The sequence below is a fragment of the Propithecus coquereli genome, unplaced genomic scaffold (assembly GCF_000956105.1).
Source record: "Propithecus coquereli isolate 6110/MARCELLA unplaced genomic scaffold, Pcoq_1.0 Scaffold131, whole genome shotgun sequence".
Lineage (NCBI taxonomy): Eukaryota > Metazoa > Chordata > Mammalia > Primates > Indriidae > Propithecus > Propithecus coquereli.
The window spans coordinates 5,612,480-5,630,790 of NW_012137303.1; positions in this window are offsets into that span (position 1 = coordinate 5,612,480).

The following is an 18,311-nucleotide window of genomic DNA, read 5'->3' on the forward strand; positions in this document are numbered from 1 at the left end:
CTTCCTGTCGGAGGACAGCCTCTCTAGCTTCTTTCCACTCCAGAGTGGTAGTGCTAACATCCCGAAAAGCATCTCACCTTGTCTTTCTGGGGGGCTGGTGTTGGTCATACAGTCGACCCTTGAACAATGTGGGGATTCAGGGGCACCAACTTCCCTGCACGGTCAAAAATCCACGTATAACTTTTCACTCCCCCGAAACTTCACTAATAGCCTACTGTTGATCGGAAGCCTTACAAATAACATAAACAAACAGTCGATTAACACAGATGTTGTGTTTTATATGTATTAGATACTGTATTCCTATAATAAGGTAAGCTAGAGAAAAGAAAGTCATAACAAAGAGAAAGTATATTTACTATTCATTAAGTGGAAGTGGATCATCATAAGTGCTTTCTGCACGTTGAGTAGGCTGAGGAGGAAGCAGAGGAGAGGTTGGTCTTGCTGGCTCTGGGGTAGCAGAGGAGGAAGAAAATCCACCCACAAGTGGGCTCATGAAGTTCAAAGTCGCATTGTTCAAGGGTCAACTCTAATATTAAATCCAGACACCTCAGTCTAGCAAACAAAGGCATTGGCAACAGACATAGCTATCACCTCCAATTGCCCTTTGCCTTCTTCACCATTCCCCAAATGCACCATGCTCTTTCTTACTTCCTGGTCTTTGTGCATATTTTTTCATCTTCCTAATCTCCCCTCTGGCCTTTCTATTCCTGGAAAAACCCTATCTGCCCTTCAGCACATCAGTTTAAATGTCACCTCCCCTTGAAGGCTCTTCAAACCTGGCTGTCATTCCTGTCCCTTCTGGGTTCCTATATGCTCAGAGGTCCACAATACATTGAACAAGTGGCACTATAATTCTGTTCACAATAAATCTGTCTGTGAGCCCCTCAGCAGAAATGAGTTTTGTTTTATATACTTCCATCACAATACGTGATGCAATGTGTTGTGCTCAATAAATATTTGCTGAATCAATTTAAAAACAACCCCCACCCCCAAAATGGTGCAATGCCTTCGCCCTGTGCTGGCAGAGCCCTGCCATCTCCTCCTGCCTGAATCGCCTTCTCCCCTGCAGATCCGTTCTCATCCTCGGCATTTCCGATCTATGGGCAAAGGCAAGTGGTTCCCTGGCTGTGCATGAAAGATTCTGGAAGCTAGCTCACGAAATCGGTGGTGTTTGCTTTTATTTTTGCTTTTCAAGAGTTCACAAGATGACTGTGATGATCAGCCAGGTTTGGAAACCACTGGACTTTCCATCCCTTCCACTTGCACCAGTTCTAGGAGCCTCGTCCATCAGTTCTTGCTTCTAGACATTTTATGCCCATTCCATGATGAGTGTTTACTTCCAGGATGAATCTACAGCTTCCTGACTCACCATGTTACATTCTGATTAAGTAATGAGAGGTGTGAATTCTTCCTTCATTTATTTTATTTTATTTGTTCAACAATAAGTATTTATTTAGCTTCTTCTAAGAGCTAAGTGATACTTGGCTTCACATAAAAGATTTCCACTAACAACTTGATCTTGAACTCTTTCCTCAAAGGAAGATTTTTAAAGCATAGAGCGCTTATGTATGATTCTAATTCAGGACAAAGTAGGTGGTAACTTACATTTTTAGCTCCTAAGTGGGAGCTCATGGCCATATGTAGCCCCTGAGTGTGGAGATTATATACTAAACATAGAACAAGGCTCATCTATACAGTATAATTGTGGATTTCTAAGTTTCAGTCTCCAAGCCACAAGAAATGAGGGAGCTATTCAGAGAAGTGGATTCGTTTAGGCAAATATTCTATACTCTCCCCCAAATCACCATTTTTTCCAATAAATTAGGCTGCAACTGAGAAAATGCTAGAATCATATCTTCTGCCTTCAAATATATATATTTGATACTTTCTGTTTGGTTTTTTGGAGGTTTCTTTCCCCTAAACCGGGAGACTACTGATCACCTCTTACTGAACTATTGTTATGGTTTTCCAAGTACCCTAGCCCTTGTGCGTGACATGCTTGTGCACCTGGAATCTCAATTAGTTCCAAGCAATATAAAAAGAAAAGGCAGCCATTAGTAATGGATATAAAATAAGATGGCAGAGGGACAGTTTTCAAGACAGTGAAAACGGAGCTTTGACAATGAACATAGGGAGTCATAACACCCGACAGGATCTCGTTGGGTCTGCGCAGAGGAAAGCGTGGTCTGTAAACTCCAGACGTATCTAAGGCAAAGCACTTGTTCAGAAGCCCTAGTGCAATATCCGGCTTTTGTTCATGTCCATAAGCGTCGTTTAGAAAAAAAGACCAAAGCACATAGAGAGGAAGCTGCTAAAACACTGACTTCTAATTAGATTGCTAACATCATTGGAGGAAAAGGAAAATGGATCTGTCTACTGTTTCCTTAAAATCCGCTACTGCTTTATCTGAAACCTATAAACAACAACCGTCCTAAATACTGTACTTGGGTTCAAAAGTTCAGCAGTATCTGGAGAAGTGGTAGCACCACCCTCGAGGAAGGCCAGATCTGGGGGCCACAGAAGGGTTATTGAATCTTGCTCCTCCCACTCAGACCATCTGCAAAAGCTTAGGTCTTTGCAACCATTCTGACCTTCAGGCCCAGAGTCGTTACTCAAACTGCACCTGCCCAGGATTAGGTTTCCTGCTAGTGAATGATTGTTTCTTTCCTTTAGTCTGCAAACAGCGGTCACGTGATCAAGTGGCAGCCGAGTAGAGGGGGCCAGCCCCTTGCAAAAGGGCTGAACAGGACACCAACTCTGGTGATTCATCTCCTTCAAAAACCTGTTCCTGAAATGATTTTTCATGTTTATATCACTTCTTGTTTCAGCTCACAGATAATTAAAGCCTGTCAGATGCAGAGCTCTAACCTGGAAAACAGACTATCTCTATGACTCATTAGAGCTCATATGGATGAATGGGGTGCATTGTCTTTCCCTTTTCCCTTTGACCCCAAAGGTTGCTAAATCTATGGTTTCATAACCTTGCGAAAATGAGGGAAAACGTGAAAAGGAATGCAGCATCTCCCTGTAACAGGAGATACAGCTGCCTGGCAGAAATCAGTTACACCTGCTTGCTAGACATTTTGCTAATCCAAATGATAATGTCCACAGCATGGCTAAAATAACCTTGGAGAGCCATTTCATCAGTAATGGAATAAACTCTTAGAGGCATTTTCACTTCAAAAACAGCTTGGGGGTGGGGAATTTACATAACATTTGTACATGTTATTAGGAGATTCTACTCAAGAGTACATTGGCATACAAAGAAGTACATTATTATAGTTATTCACAAGCAAAGTTAAATATTACGAGAAAGAGGATAAGGTTATTCTAGCCAAACTTTGTAACGATAAAAAATCATGACTTTCCCTCAAAAGGACAGTTCTATTATTTAATTTTAAGAAAACACACAGAGGCATATCTATACAAAATGCTTCCCAATGGTTAATCGAAGCACAGCACTGCTCCATAGATCAGAGTGAACAGTAGGGATAGAGGATTGTCAAACCTTCCAGACCTTCAGGCATCAAAAATCAGTGCTGGGGTCAGAGCATTGCTGGGCAGTGGCTTTGCTCCTGAGAATTTCACTCCTGCATATCAAGAATGCTATTGGACTTTTTAAACACGCACACACAGAGGTTGGACATGCCACAAGTGCGTTTCTCCTACTGAAACACAATCATGAGGTTAACAGATCAGATGAGCATGCATAAAGTAGAAAAGCAGGCCAGCTTAGCTTGGACTGAAGAGTTATTTCAAAATTAGGATTTAAGAAAATAATAAAGGCCGGGCGCGGTGGCTCACGCCTGTAATCCTAGCACTCTGGGAGGCTGAGGCGGGCGGATTGTTTGAGCTCAGGAGTTCGAGACCAGCCTGAGCAAGAGTGAGACCCCGTCTTTACCAAAAAACGGAAAGAAATTAATTGGACAGCTAAAAATATATGTAAAAAAAATTAGCCGGGCATGGTGGCGCGTGCCTGTGGTCCCAGATACTCGGGAGGCTGAGACAGTAGGATCCCTTGAGCCCAGGAGTTTGAGGTTGCTGTGAGCTAGGCTGACGCCACGGCACTCGCCCCAGGCAAGAGAGTGAGACTCTGTCTCAAAAAAAAAAAGAAAAATAATAAAGTACTTCTCATTACCCATCCACAACTTTTCACATCCCCAAAAGTGCCAACCTTGGCTCCAAAGATACTAGGATGCTAAAGACCGGCAGGAAGAAATTCTCATCAACTGCATTAGCACTTGATGCGGCTAAATGTCGACTGTTGGTGTCCAGGTGTTAAAAAGCTTCTGCCTTACTTTTAAGCAGTAAGACAAGACAGGCTGAATACTTGTGGGTGATTATTGCTCTGCTCAAGTGAACGCCAAAATAACTCTGAACACAGGAGAGATATAATAATTCTTTCAAAACGTCCTGACTGAAGTGCCTCATTTTAGATTACAAAATGGATTTCACACATTTCAGCTTTAAAAAAAAAAAAAAGACAGAAAGAAAAGAAAAGAAAAGGCAGAAAAGAAAGAAACAGGCGGATCAGTTTATTTTCTGAGCACAGTATTAATGACACGATGACATCACCAATAGCCAATCAGAAAGCTCTCTGGTGTCTGGTGTTCTAACACCATTTCATATTTATGGATAAGCACCAGAAGGGTGTCAACCCTAAGCTGCATTTCCCTCCCTACTCACTTCTAAATAAAGTGCCTGCTTTCATTCAGCAGCCAAACTGCCAAGGAAAAAAAGAAAAAAAGCCCTCACAGAAGCTCTTCCATCTCATCCGAGCCTGTTTTCTGACAATCCCGAAACAATAACTGGAAGGCGGGGGAGACTGGCCGGAACCTTGTGTCACCGCTTCCTGCAAAGCTGTTGAAGGCACTCTGCAGCTTCGGAACAGCCCTCCACTGACAGGCCAAAGCCAAGGCTCGTCTGCAAAACCTCTAAGAGCAGCTGAAAGGGAGATTGTGTGCAAAGCGCAGGTTGGGGCTCTCCACTCCAGAAATGGATGTGACTGTTTTCCCCTCCAGAACATTTTTTTAAAAAATTATTTCCTACTCCCACTACTTCCTCACCCTCTAAAACCCTTTTGAAGAAGAGAGTGAAAAGGCTAATTTTGTCCTGGTTAATCCCAGGCCAGTGCAGACAAAACAGTTCAGGAGTTCAGTTCCCCACTCCCCAGACCAATGGAGGTCAAGTGTCACCAACGCACCCCAGGAACAGGGCAGCGGGGACAAAACCTGCACATCAGTGATGGCACTCTGTCTGTTCTCAAGGCTGGTGCTAATTACTGAGCTGCTGGGAGATGCGGTGGCAAGAGCAGGAGTAGGGCCCAGATTTATTTTCGGTCTAAAATCAACAATCTGTGTGGACAGAAATTGATAATGCATTTCAAATTCTAAGTGGCACAAGGGAGGTGTTTGCAGCATCTATGAAAAATCCCTACCCTAGACAACTACTCCACATTTCCCGCTCTCACACTTCTCTCCAAACCTCGTCTAGAGATGAATATAGCCCTTTTCTTCTTCCACATCTAACCATCTGATGTTGTAGCAGGATCTCTGGATCGAGCTCAAAAACCAGAATTATAACATGTAATAAAGATGCTTGGCCATGCAGCAATGATGACAGAATTTGGCAGGCTGGCCTGGAGCCAGAGTGACAGATCTTGAGCTGATGTTCCTTTTCTACAGATTTAACAATGTACAAGAAGAGAAAAAATTAATAATCTGCTCAGAGCAAATTCAATGTCTACAAGCTCCTTTTGCTTTGCCTCTGATGAGCCCCTCCCACCCCCGTCTGTTCCTAGATGCCAAAAACATCCAAATAAAATGACTGTGGCCTGTCCCTTTGCATAATTAGCTTGGTTCAAAGGTAAACTACGAAGGAGATTCAAAGGGGGAAGTAGAAGACAAACTGGGACCCTCACTATTTTGGGGCTATATAATTAGAATCAGCTAATTTCTTTCACATGCACTCATCCGAGCCAAAGCGTAAAGATTCCCCCTGCCACATCTTAAAGCGTACGTATTTTACACACAGTCCACATACATTCTTCAGCTTGCAAAGTCCCCATACAAATCAGAAGGCTCACGATACAAGGAAGAGACAGTTGTGCGTGAAGCAAAGAAGAAAGAAATCTAACCTCGGACCTCTAAATTCTTAGGTCATCTGGGGTTTAGGAGAGGGGGAGGAAAAGATCACTTCTTTGTTAGATGCCTCATTTTAAAAAGGCACAAGGCAGAAAAAAAAAAACAAAGAGTTCCTTTTGTCCCATACGCTAAGCAACGGGTGTTGTCATTTTGAAAGTTATACAAAATTCACAAGACAAAATAAAAAGCCAGACATAAAAATCTGAGTACTCAACAAAAAGGAACAAATTAAAATGCAGTATGCTGGTATCATAAATCCAAAAATAAATAGGTAGGCAAATGTTTCTAAAGGGTATTCCCCCCAATGCTCTGTCCTAATGCAAACAGAACTGATTCCAAATCCTACCTATTAGCAGGCCTTCTTATTATTCTCTAATCTTGGTGCTCCATGGTAGCTGGCAGAAGGGAAAACTGATTTGGATCATCCGAAAATCATTTATATTTGGTTTTAGTTGTATTATATAAGGGTGGTAAGTTGGCTACAAATTTCCCTCCCTAATTTTTTACTATAGAATAATTTTAAATTTTATATGCCGTCAGCACAAGCCAACTAACAACTGCAGACAGTGGCCGGCTGGCAACAGGAAAAACGCAATCATGGTTTGGCTGTGTTTTGTTTTTTTTAATTGTCATAGATAAGTTATCCACACAGAGCTAATCAAGGGAGAGAATTAGCCTCAGCTCAGGGTCTAAGTGCTGGAAACGTTCAGAGGCGTGGATTTGCCAATGAATTCATCTATGTGTAAGCAAAGGTGTGACCAGACGTGGCCAGGTGTGAGATCCACTGGGTGAAACAGCACTAATTAAAGACATGGATTTCACTCGTTATAATCAAGTTATTGAATTTGATTGAATAATTCAATCTTATTCAATCTTCCATGCTCACAGCTCCGAACCTTCCCCCCAGTTGATCGAAGATAGGGCTGTTGCTTATATTTCTTAGGATCTCCATCTCCCACCCAAAATACACATTCACAACACACACACCCTCATAAAAGTCAGAAATGGCACATAGAATTTGGACAATTCTAAGTGTGTAGAGCTACACACTTAGACTATATCATAAGTTATAAGACTATTTGGAGGATAACTGCCTAGTGGTTGGATCCAGTAGACACAGGTGAACCAGGGCTAAGATTCTATTATTTACAAAAAGCACAGAAAGCCCTCATTGTCTCTGTTTATGTATCATATATCTGCCTCCTTTGCCATCTTTATTATGAATTCTCTTTCCTCAATACTGGTTGAGTTTCCCTCATCTGAAATGCTTGGGACCAACCAGCAGTGTTTCAGATTCTGAAATATCTGCATTATATACTTACTGACAGACGATGCCAAATCTGAAAATCAAAAATCCAAAATGCTCCAGTGATCATTTCCTTTGAGCATCTCATCGGTGCTCAAAAAGTTTTGGATTGTGGAACATTTCGGGTTTCAGATTTTCTGACTCGGGATGCCCAGCCTATGCTGCCAATCAGTCGGTGAGTTATCTATCTTACATAGTATCTTGTTTACTCTTCGCCTCACTCTGGCTTTCATATTTTCATTCAAATCAATCCAATTTTATCTTTTCTTTTTATATAATTCCTTATGAGGAATGCAGAAATATCCTGTCTACTTCTGAAATTAATGAGGAAACATTTAGGAAAGAAAAGTATGCATGTAGGCCGGGCACGGTGGCTCACGCCTGTAATCCTAGCACTCTGGGAGGCCGAGGTGGGTGGATCGCTCAAGGTCAGGAGTTCGAGACCAGCCTGAACAAGAGTGAGACCCCGTCTCTACTAAAAAAAAAAAAAATAGAAAGAAATGATCTGGACAACTAAAAATACATATATATAGAAAAAATTAGCCAGGCATGGTGGCGCATGCCTGTAGTCCCAGCTACTCGGGAGGCTGAGGCAGGAGGATCACTGGAGCCCAGGAGTTTGAGGTTGCTGTGAGCTAGGATGACGCCATGGCACTCTAGCCCAGGCAACAGAGCCAGACTCTGTCTCAAAAAACAAAAAAGAAAAGTATGCATGTAGAAGAGGTATTCCCAAAAATATGAGAAAAATATTATAAAAAACAACCATCTTTTTTTACCTGCCCCCCACCCCAAGTAAAATTTCCTAAAGCCCCTACCATCAGGCAAAGAATATCATTATGAATTTGAAATATACAACAGAAATAAAAAGTGGTTTGAGAATTTAGCAAAGAAAATCTTTAAATTTCATTTAAAGGACTCATTTTTGGATGCTTTCACAATTTTGGCAGGCCAAGAGTAGGGGAGATTCCTATATATATTTAAGTTTACTATGAATCACTCTGTTTGTTACAGACAACATATGATCAATTGTTAGTGATCATTACATATAGAGAAGACAGACTAAAAGGCAAAATTATAAAAACAGAGTGAAGCTAAGGTCACAGAATTAAAAAAAAATGAATAAAAACACACTAAAGCATCACCTTATGCTTCTAAGAAGTTCCCTGTAGTTTGACAAGAGGCAACTCTATCCCAGTTCCTTAAATAAACAATGGAAACTTGATCCATTTGCAAAGCTACTAGAGTAGACATGCATGGGCCTTACCATTTATCCAACATCCTGTCCCCCAAAACAGGAAGTGAATCACAGAGCGAAGGAACTACCCTATCATTTTCAAAGGAAAAAGACACAGAACTCCAGAGTTAACTTCTTATACTGAAACAATACTCTCTAAGATAATCAAGTTGTTCGTTCTGTTTATAATGACCTAAGTCAGTTCTTATAAACATTTCATCTAAGCAGTTTGCATCTCATTCAATGTGATTTGGTTTCCATGTAAAAATAAGATCTCATAATGGGAGCCAGCAGATTCATATTTATGTATTCACATTCTCTCTCTTCCATTCCCAGTTAACAGTTGGTGTCAGCAGAGATGTTTATAACATCAAAACAGTTGAGATTAAAGGAGGACATGGTCATACCAGCATCATGGGTCATGTTTTTCACACAGGAGGAAAAAAATGAGTATGAATGAAATATTATTCAGCCTTGAAAAAGAAAGATATCCTGACATTTGTAACAACATGAATGGAGATGGAGGGCATCGTGCTAAGTGAAATAAGCCAGACACAGAAGGACAAATACTGCATTATCCCACTTCTATGAGTAATCTAAAACAGTCAAACTCATAGAACCAGAGAGTAGAATAGTGGTTACCAAAACAGTAGGTGGGGGCTGGAGTAATGGAAAGGAGTCAAAGGGTACTAAGTTTTGTTATGCAAGATGAATTAATTCTGGACAAAACAGGGCCTATAGTTAACAAGACTGTATTGTATACAGAAAATGTTGCTAAGACGTTATATTAAATGTTGTTACCACAAAGGAAAATAATGTTTTTAAAAATTAAAAACAAATAAATAAAAGTGGCAGAGGAAACTTTTGGAGGTGATGGATAAGTTTAGGCCTTGAATGTGGTGACAGTTTCACAGGTATACACTTGTATCAAAATTCATCAAGTTGTATATTAAATACAGCTTTTGGCATCTTAATCATACTTCAATAAAGTGGTAAAAAAAATGAGCATGGAAAAGGACTAGCATGGTGAAGATAGGTTAATAAACCCATTTTTTAAGATGCGCATAGCAATCTATAAATTCAATGTCCTAAAGCAGATCTGGTTTCCCTGTTCCCCGGGCTCTATAGTTCTCTCCTTTTCTCTAATTATAGTTAAGCCTAAATTTGGAGAAAGGATAGGATATGAATTTCACAAAAGCACAAAACAATTACTAAGATATTTATCTAGGCATATAATCCCAATTGACAGCCTTCCATACTTTAAGAATCTAAGCAGCCTAGTCATGACATTCATACTTAACTATTCAGTACAAAACAAGAGATCTCTGCTTGAAACTTATCTTCTGAATTACTGAGGAGGGAAAAACAACCACAGGTTATATTCAGAGACCTGGCTAATCTTCGCCAACAAATCATCACACTGTAATACAGCCAGCTTTCTGCACAAAGAATTCCTCCTATCATTTGCCTATTCTAATAACTTAATAATTCAGATATCTCCTCAAATATAAAATGAAAGAAGTTTGCGTCATAATAACAATACTTTGTTATCCATTGGGTATTTGCGATACTTTTCTTAAAAGTGGGGTCACATTTTGAGTAATAAAGAAAAAATTCACACATTGAAAAAAATATTAATACCAATCAATGATATCCTCAGGGCTACCTCATAGGACTGCGCAAGATGTATCCTACACAATTGTGCAGAACCAAGGGAGTGGGTGGGGACACACAGCCAGCCCTCACCTGCTTGCCGAACCACATGCCCTGAAGCCAGAAGGAACACCTTCTAATTCATTACAGGTTTTTGCAACATTGTAACCTAAGCAGCATAACTCAGTATTTATTTAGGTGCAGAAACATGTGCAGTCAGATTACAAATATATATACACACATACATATATGTTATCTATGTGTATATATATACACACATTCATTAGATCACTTATATAAATTATACATTATTTTAATATCTGCAAATTTGAGTTCATCCACTGAAATTTTGTAATGCATAATGTGAAAACTGAGCTCAGTACCTACCTAGCAGGATCTCTATAAATAGTGCCTGAGTCTGAATTATTTGGAGGAAGGAAGAAAGAAGTGAAGAAAATACACTCAGAAGAGGTGATGAAGATGAAGAGAGTAAGGCAATAAGGGTCAATAGGAAGTGAAGAGAGGAAGGAGAACGGAACGAATATCCGGGAACAATGTCGTAGTGACAGGACGAGACTGGCTGGCTTGACTCTCACAAGGTTATCTTTAGCTTTCATTCCATTAACCCATGAGCTAAATAATTTAGGTGATTTAAGCATGGAGTCCTAAAGAGGCCAGAGCCATGGGTTCATCCATATGTGAATCATGCTGTTTCTGTTTCAGGGCCATAGATTTTGTGCTTAACTCAAATTAGCATCTTGCATATGCTTCCTACCAGTCACAGGGGAGGCTGGAGCCAGAGAACAGGGATGTATCCACAGAAATCCATCATCATTACTGCAAGAAAAAAAAAAATCTCTAGGTATCTGCTCTCCCTACAGCGGCCCTTCAGGATCAACTTTACATGGGAATGAAAGAACAGGATGAAATCAAGACAGTACCAACTCTGTGGCCCCGCACCCTCATCGATATGCGTAGCGGTTCTCTTGCTCTGAGGTTGGAGGAAAGGGACTTGCTCCAGGTTTCAGGCATGTTTACTGAGTTCATTATCATGGGCCCCAAACATTTTTGTTTCCCCGCAGGACATTTAGATAAACAAGCCTTGAAAATTATGCTAAAATTGAGAAGAAAATGTTTTTTAATGTTTAAACAGACACACTTCAAAATTAAATTTCACTCACATTCATACTCTTTTTTCCCCCCAAACTCCTAGAGTGACTGATTTATATTACAGTCTAATGTCCCTGCAGTATTAAGTAAAACCAAGCAGTTTGGGTACTGTAACAACAATAATCACTAGCTTTGCTTCTTTATTAGGGGCTTTATAGAGAAACTCCATTTTTTCAAAAAAAAAAAAAAAAAAGGAAAAAGTTTGCTCCAGGCTCAACTCCTGCATACCAAGCTTCAGTTTGTGGTGAAATTTAACAGTCTTGTTATACACTCTCGAATGTTGGGAATTACGATGATGGAAATGCTGACACATTAGCCACAGCTGGCACTGCAAAAATGCTTTTAAATACGTTGACTCTCCCCTATGAAGTCAGTTCCCAGAGCCTAGAACTTTGTGATTTTAAGCCATAAAAGTGAAATCACCAACAGTGAAAACCATTGTGAGGGCTGGCATTGAAGACTTCTAATGAAAGGCATTTAGTGTTGACTAAGGAACATATAAAAAGCACTGGCCAAATTTGTTACTGAAGTATCAGAGGAAGGAGAGAAACTGGAAGAGTTCATGTAAGGAAAAACGTAATAGTTCCACTTCTTGTAACAAAAGAGAGAGAGAGAGAGAGAGAGAGAGAGAGACAAAACAGAAATATTTTTGACATGCAGAGGTCAATGACATCAGTCTATTTGTGTTTAATTTTACGTATTATTTGTAAGTTCAAATGTGAATGAGTGAAAAGGAAGGACTTGCTTGGGAAAAGGCTATTAGTCAACAAAGCTAGAATCTCGTTATTGAAGATACCTCGACCCAAACAAATTATGAACGTTTCAAGGCTAGGGTGTGTACACACTTTAGGGAAAGAACATGCAAAGGCAAGTAAAAACCAATTGGTTTGGGTCTTAATGATCAATAGGTCTCCTATATGCAATGTCTACAAGCTGTGCTGATTTTGTAGACTGGCAGCTATTTTCGAATAACCTTATTTACCATGTCATAGACCATGTCATTCGTCTCTTTCAGGCACCTCCTTGGTTCCCAAGGCCGGACAGAGCAGCAAAACAAGAAGCATGTTACATATCAGAAGGTTTATGGGTTTCCCACACGATACCCCAATTAAGTTTATTCAGCAAAGATAGGTAACTACATTCTCCTTTTCTGATTTTTAAAGTCTTTCTGTCTTCAGGAATCAACACCGTCATACTTAAAAGGAGGCCTGAATATTATGGGAGTAAAATTTGCTTAGAAAACAGAGAGGAAAAAAGCCAAGCCCACATATATATCCTTTAAGGAAAGTTCTGAACACTCCCTGGGGGATGAACTCTACCATCTGAACAGCTTCAACTACCACCTATATATGAATGATTCCCTAATTCTTATCTCTAGGAGACTGCTACCCTAAACTGAATCACATATGTATACACCCAAATCTCCACTTCTAGGTACAACAGGAAACTAAATGTCAGCATGCGCAAACCAGGAGGCACAGCCTAGCCACCCACCGTCCTGAATTCTGCAACTAGACAAATGACACCACCACCTACCCAGCCAGAAACCATCTTTCATCATCTTTAATCTTTATTTTCTTTTATTCCCCAAATGTGAGCACTACACTGGATCATTTTACTTTTTAATAATGCCTCTCTCCTATGTCTCCCACTGATATGTTCCATCAAAATTTTTCATTTAGGGCTGGGCGCAGTGGCTCATGTCTGTAATCCTAGCACTTTGGAGGCTGAGGCAGGAGGACTGCTTGAGGCCAGGAATTCAAGACCAGCCCTGGGCAACAGAGTGAGATCCTATCTCTCAAAAAATTTTTAACAAAAATGGGTGTGGTGGCATGCACTGGTACCCCCACCTACTGGGGAGGCTGAGGCAGGAGGATCACTTGAGCCCAGGAGTTGAAGACTGCAGTGAGCTATGATTGTGCCACTACACTCTAGCCTGGGTGACAGAGCAAGACTCTGTCTCTAAAAAAAGGAGAGAGAGAGAGAGAGAGAGAGAGAGAATTTCATGAATTTCCAAAACACCACCAGAGTGTACAACTTCATCTCCCAATCTAATGCCCACTCTAATCACCTTATGTGAACAACTCTAATTAAAGTAACAGTGACCTTCTATGTCTCTAAATCCATTAGACATTTGGCTTTCCTCATCTTCAGGCTGCAGTTGGTTTCTCCTTCTTAATCCTCTCTTCTGTTGACTTTTATAGCAACAGGCCCTCCCGATTCCCTTGCCGTGTCTTTCCCTCCTTACTCTTGGTACCTTTGCAAGCTCATCCCTCTGTACCTGACCACCAAGTGCTGAGGCAGGGAGCCTGGCTCATGGGCCTTCTTCCTTTCTTAGCCTCTATTCTTTCCCTGGTCAGTCTCACACACAGCTTCAACTGCCACCTATACATTGTCATCTCCTCTAACTTGTATCTCCCACCCAGACCTCTGCTTTGAACTCCAAAGCTACAAATCCAACTACCCACCTAACATCTCCCTTGGAAATCTCAAAGGGGCTTAGCCCAATCACTTTATCATCTGCAACTCACACCATCCCACCCTTGTTCCTGCTCAAAGCTGGGTCTCCTCCTTGCTCAGTAAATGGACCACTGTCTACCTAGTTGTTCATGTCAGATGCCTTGAGACCTCTGACATGAGACATCCAATCCGTCATAAAATGCTATTGAATATCTGACTTGTTCACCAGTTTTATTCCTGGTGCCTAGCACGGCGCTTGATATAATACAAAATAAGCGCTTAATAAATAGGTATTATATGAATGAAGAAGTTACTTTTACAGACATAGTGAACTATTTGAATTTCCATGAATAAGACATTCCCCTGTACCATTCTACATGATACTCCTTCCACATGAACACCCCACTTTCACTCTAAAACCTTACAAATGCACATTTACTCTGTAATTCTCAGTCAAAATGGCACTTCCTCAGTAGTTTTCCCTTGACCTTCCCAGGACAAACACTGAGCTTCTTCCTCTCTGTGTCATGGTACCACGTACAAAGCACCATGGCAATACCACCACTGCCTTGCAATGACTCAACATGATAACATTCTTTGGGTCTTAGCACATGGCAGATAGTAGGTAGGCTTAACAAGTATTTTTGAATGATTTATTTAATAAATTCTGTCTCCCTCTATCTCACCCTATCTCTTCTACCCTGGCAGAGGAGCACAGAGCAAAAGATAATAAAGAGAAAGTGGAATGGCCAATTCTGGCGTGTTCTCACAGCTCTCTGGACCCAGACACCACAGTCCTTTCCATTCTTCTGTGAGTAATGATAGCTCAGTTCCTTCCACTCCCAAATATGGTGAAAGTTATGGGAGGAGGCAAGGAAGTAAGAGGGAGTGCCCTGTACACAAGTTAGCCACTTCCTGTAAGATGGTAGCCAACGACTTCCACGTAAGGATCAACACTGCAGAGGTAGGTTTTCCCGACTGTGGGAAAAGTTGTTAGCAAAAGGCTATATACACAAAGCCATTCAACCACAAGGCTGGAAGAGAATCAAAACAAGCCAAAGCTTAATTAGAGTTGAAGATTTCCCGGCTGTGATCCATGTTAGGGGTTGAGCTCCAAAAGCCATCACTGAGGAGGCAATTCCTTCCCAAGCAGGACCAGTCTCTGAGACCACCAGAGACAGAGCTTGGGATTTTTAAAAGATTTTTCATGTAATCCAGCGTTTTCAGGTTTTGTGTGTGTGTGTGTGTGTGTGTGTGTGTGTGTGTGTGTGTTTTAATCTAAACTCCAGGCACTGTTGAAACCCCATGCTTCCAGCTTCTTGATCCTCAACTCCCCTCCCCGTCCATAAATTAAATTAATGAGGAGTTTTCTAAAAGAGTACATTCTCTTAAAGGCTCTGTTATTCTGAAGTTAATGGCTCTGACATGTAGCCAGGCCAAACAGTCAGAGGCAGCAATAACTCTTGCAACAGCTCCACAACTTACCCCCAAATGTCACCGAGTCCTACCCTGATCTTTCTTCCCCTTTGATTATCGCTGGTTGCCTTCCTTCCTCCCCTAACATTTTAGAACAAACTCAAAGCTGCATCAAAGAAACCAGTTAAGGATGTGAAGATTGAGAAACACATTCAATTCTTAATGTTATGATCTCATCTTTTCCTTCCCACAACTTGTCTCTAAGAGAAAGGGACAAGTATAAATTTGATGCCACACAGAACAAAACAACAAAATACATTTAAACAAGGTGGGGGAGTATTTCTCGACACCAGCATGCTAATCTCATACTTAGCACACACTTATTGCAAGGATTGTGTTGTGCGTGTGAGGGGTTAATAATTTTTACATGAGAAGTGTCTGCAATGAAGTCAACAAGCAAACTCAACAGAAGCAATTGCTTCAAATAACCTTCCTAAACCAACTCACAGGTGATGACCAAAGAGATGTAAACATGCAAACAGAACTGCTAGAGAACCTGATTTCAATGTACATAATGGGCGCAAGGTCAGAACAAACAGCGATATTTATCCAACTTCCTAAGCCTCAAATGCCAAGAATGATTAGATACATGTTTATAAATCAGCTCATCTGTCTTGAACATAAACTGCAAAATATTATTTTCTGGACAAAACGGATCCAAATTCCTATAACCACAATTCGACCTAAAAATCTGGGCTGATATACAAAATTTAAGAATATATGCTCAAAAAAGTGGGGGAAGAGGAAAAGAGAGAAACATAAAGAATAGAAAAAGAAAGTTGCATTTGCTTCTACTAACTGACCATGGCTTCCCAGAGCCTGCAATAATTTTCAAACAGTTTGTCAGTGTACTCCATGAAACAGCGAGTCTGTCACCTAATGTCCTAAGGTTCCAAAATGAGAGATACAGTGATAAGATGAGTAAAGGGAGACTAATGTGAGAAGTGAGTACCTAAAGAAGGGAACTTTCCTTAACAAGTATTTACTTGAGGGATCAATGGTAATACTTTGAAAAAGCAGCACGTATGCTATTCTGTTTAGCCTAGGCTGCCGTTTCTCTGTGTGTGCATAATTATAGAACCCTATTTATAAAGAACTTTCAGGCTTCAAAGGCCTTTCCACATACATGCATCTCATTTAACCCCATAGCAACCCATCAAGTAGACATACCCACTTTACAGATGAGAAAAACTGAGGCTTGGAAAAATTAAATGACTTGCCCAAAGTGACACAAATACCAAGCGACCAGAGAATCACAATATGTATCTTCTGTTTAGTAACAGATAATATTTTTATATTACCTTCAAATTTACAGGAACAAAGGGAATAGAAGGAAATTGCAGTAATATGAAACCCTGGTAAAATTCCAACTATTCCCCAAGTTAGGAATACCATATGCAAAATTATATACAGATAAGTAGGAGTAAGCTTGCTTCAAGATTCATGTAAGTTTATTTTCACTTAATATTATCTTTTGAGTCCACCTCCATACTCTACCCCATTTCCTAACATCACAAATATTAAATATTTGTCTAATCCATGGTAAAGAGTTTATTCTGACCCTGAATTGGTGATGTTACTGGCTGTTACTGAAAACATACTTGGCAGAGTACAGCGTGTTCCTTACCCATCCATCTTTTCATGAGGTGAAAATGCCCCAGCACTCCACAAAAAGAATGGTCTGGTAATATTTAATATGAACACAGACATTTCCCTTCCAGTGTAATTCATTGTGCACACATCATTAAGGATCAAAGCACAAGCAAACCAATCAAAGAATGGAAAAGGAATTCTAAAACATCAAAGTTAATTATATTTGGTTGTCCCAATATCTGTTACTTGTTCAATTACAATGCTGCTCTGGCTAATCTTATTCAAGCTGTGCCTCTCAAAAAGTCTGAAAACCCAGCACTAAGAGCTAAAGTCAAAACATAGAAAACTGGAGCATTTTTCTCCCTTAGGAGTGCTGGGCATTTACTGATTTCTCCATAGCTCCCATCGATATGCAACTGTCTGATCATTCTGCTAGCTGAGCAGGCGCTAGTTCTCCAACACCCAGCACCCAGGTAGATCCTCAACTAGGTGTTCCAGGAAACCTCTACAACCTGGTTCTTTACCAATCCTAGAAACAAAAAACAACAAACCACAGAGCAAGGGGATGAAAAAACCAGGGGCCTATCCTGTTAAAATGTCTGAGGCTATAAACACGGCTTTTTGTCTCTTGATTACAAGGCATAAGCACTTCCACAAATTTTCATGACCTAGCCATCTGTCTGTATCAAAATAAATTAATTCTCCATACTGTGCATTGACTTCTTAACCTCCCCAAAACTGGCAATGGCTAAGGGCAGGAACACAGAGAAAGTTCGCTCTGTGAACGCAATCACTCTCTCCATCACATCATGCAGGCAACCTGATTTGCAAAGTTCCCACACACTCTCTGTATGAATGACGCAAGGGAAGCTGTGCCCATGAAGCTTCTTTTTGACTTCAATAAACCAGTGAAACTGCTTTTTTTCTTTCATCACAGGTGCCCAATGCAACACAACAAAACTCAGTTTTTCCATGATTAGCTGAAGCCTCCAAAATTCCTTACTGAAGGGTTTGAAAGCATTTCCCCTGACCCTACCCCTAAAAGGCTCAGGCAGATCATACTCTTGCATTAGAAGGACCACATCTCACACACTGGAAGACTGAGACCCTTATAGAGATTCTTCATTGACAACTATCACAAAGGTTTAACCACATATATTCTGTATTAGAACCTTTAGCAGTATTTCTACTCAACTCTTTTCTGAGATCCGCCATATACTTCCGTGTGGGAGAAGATTCCACATCAGTCAAACACTTTAAAAAGCCCTCAATGTCA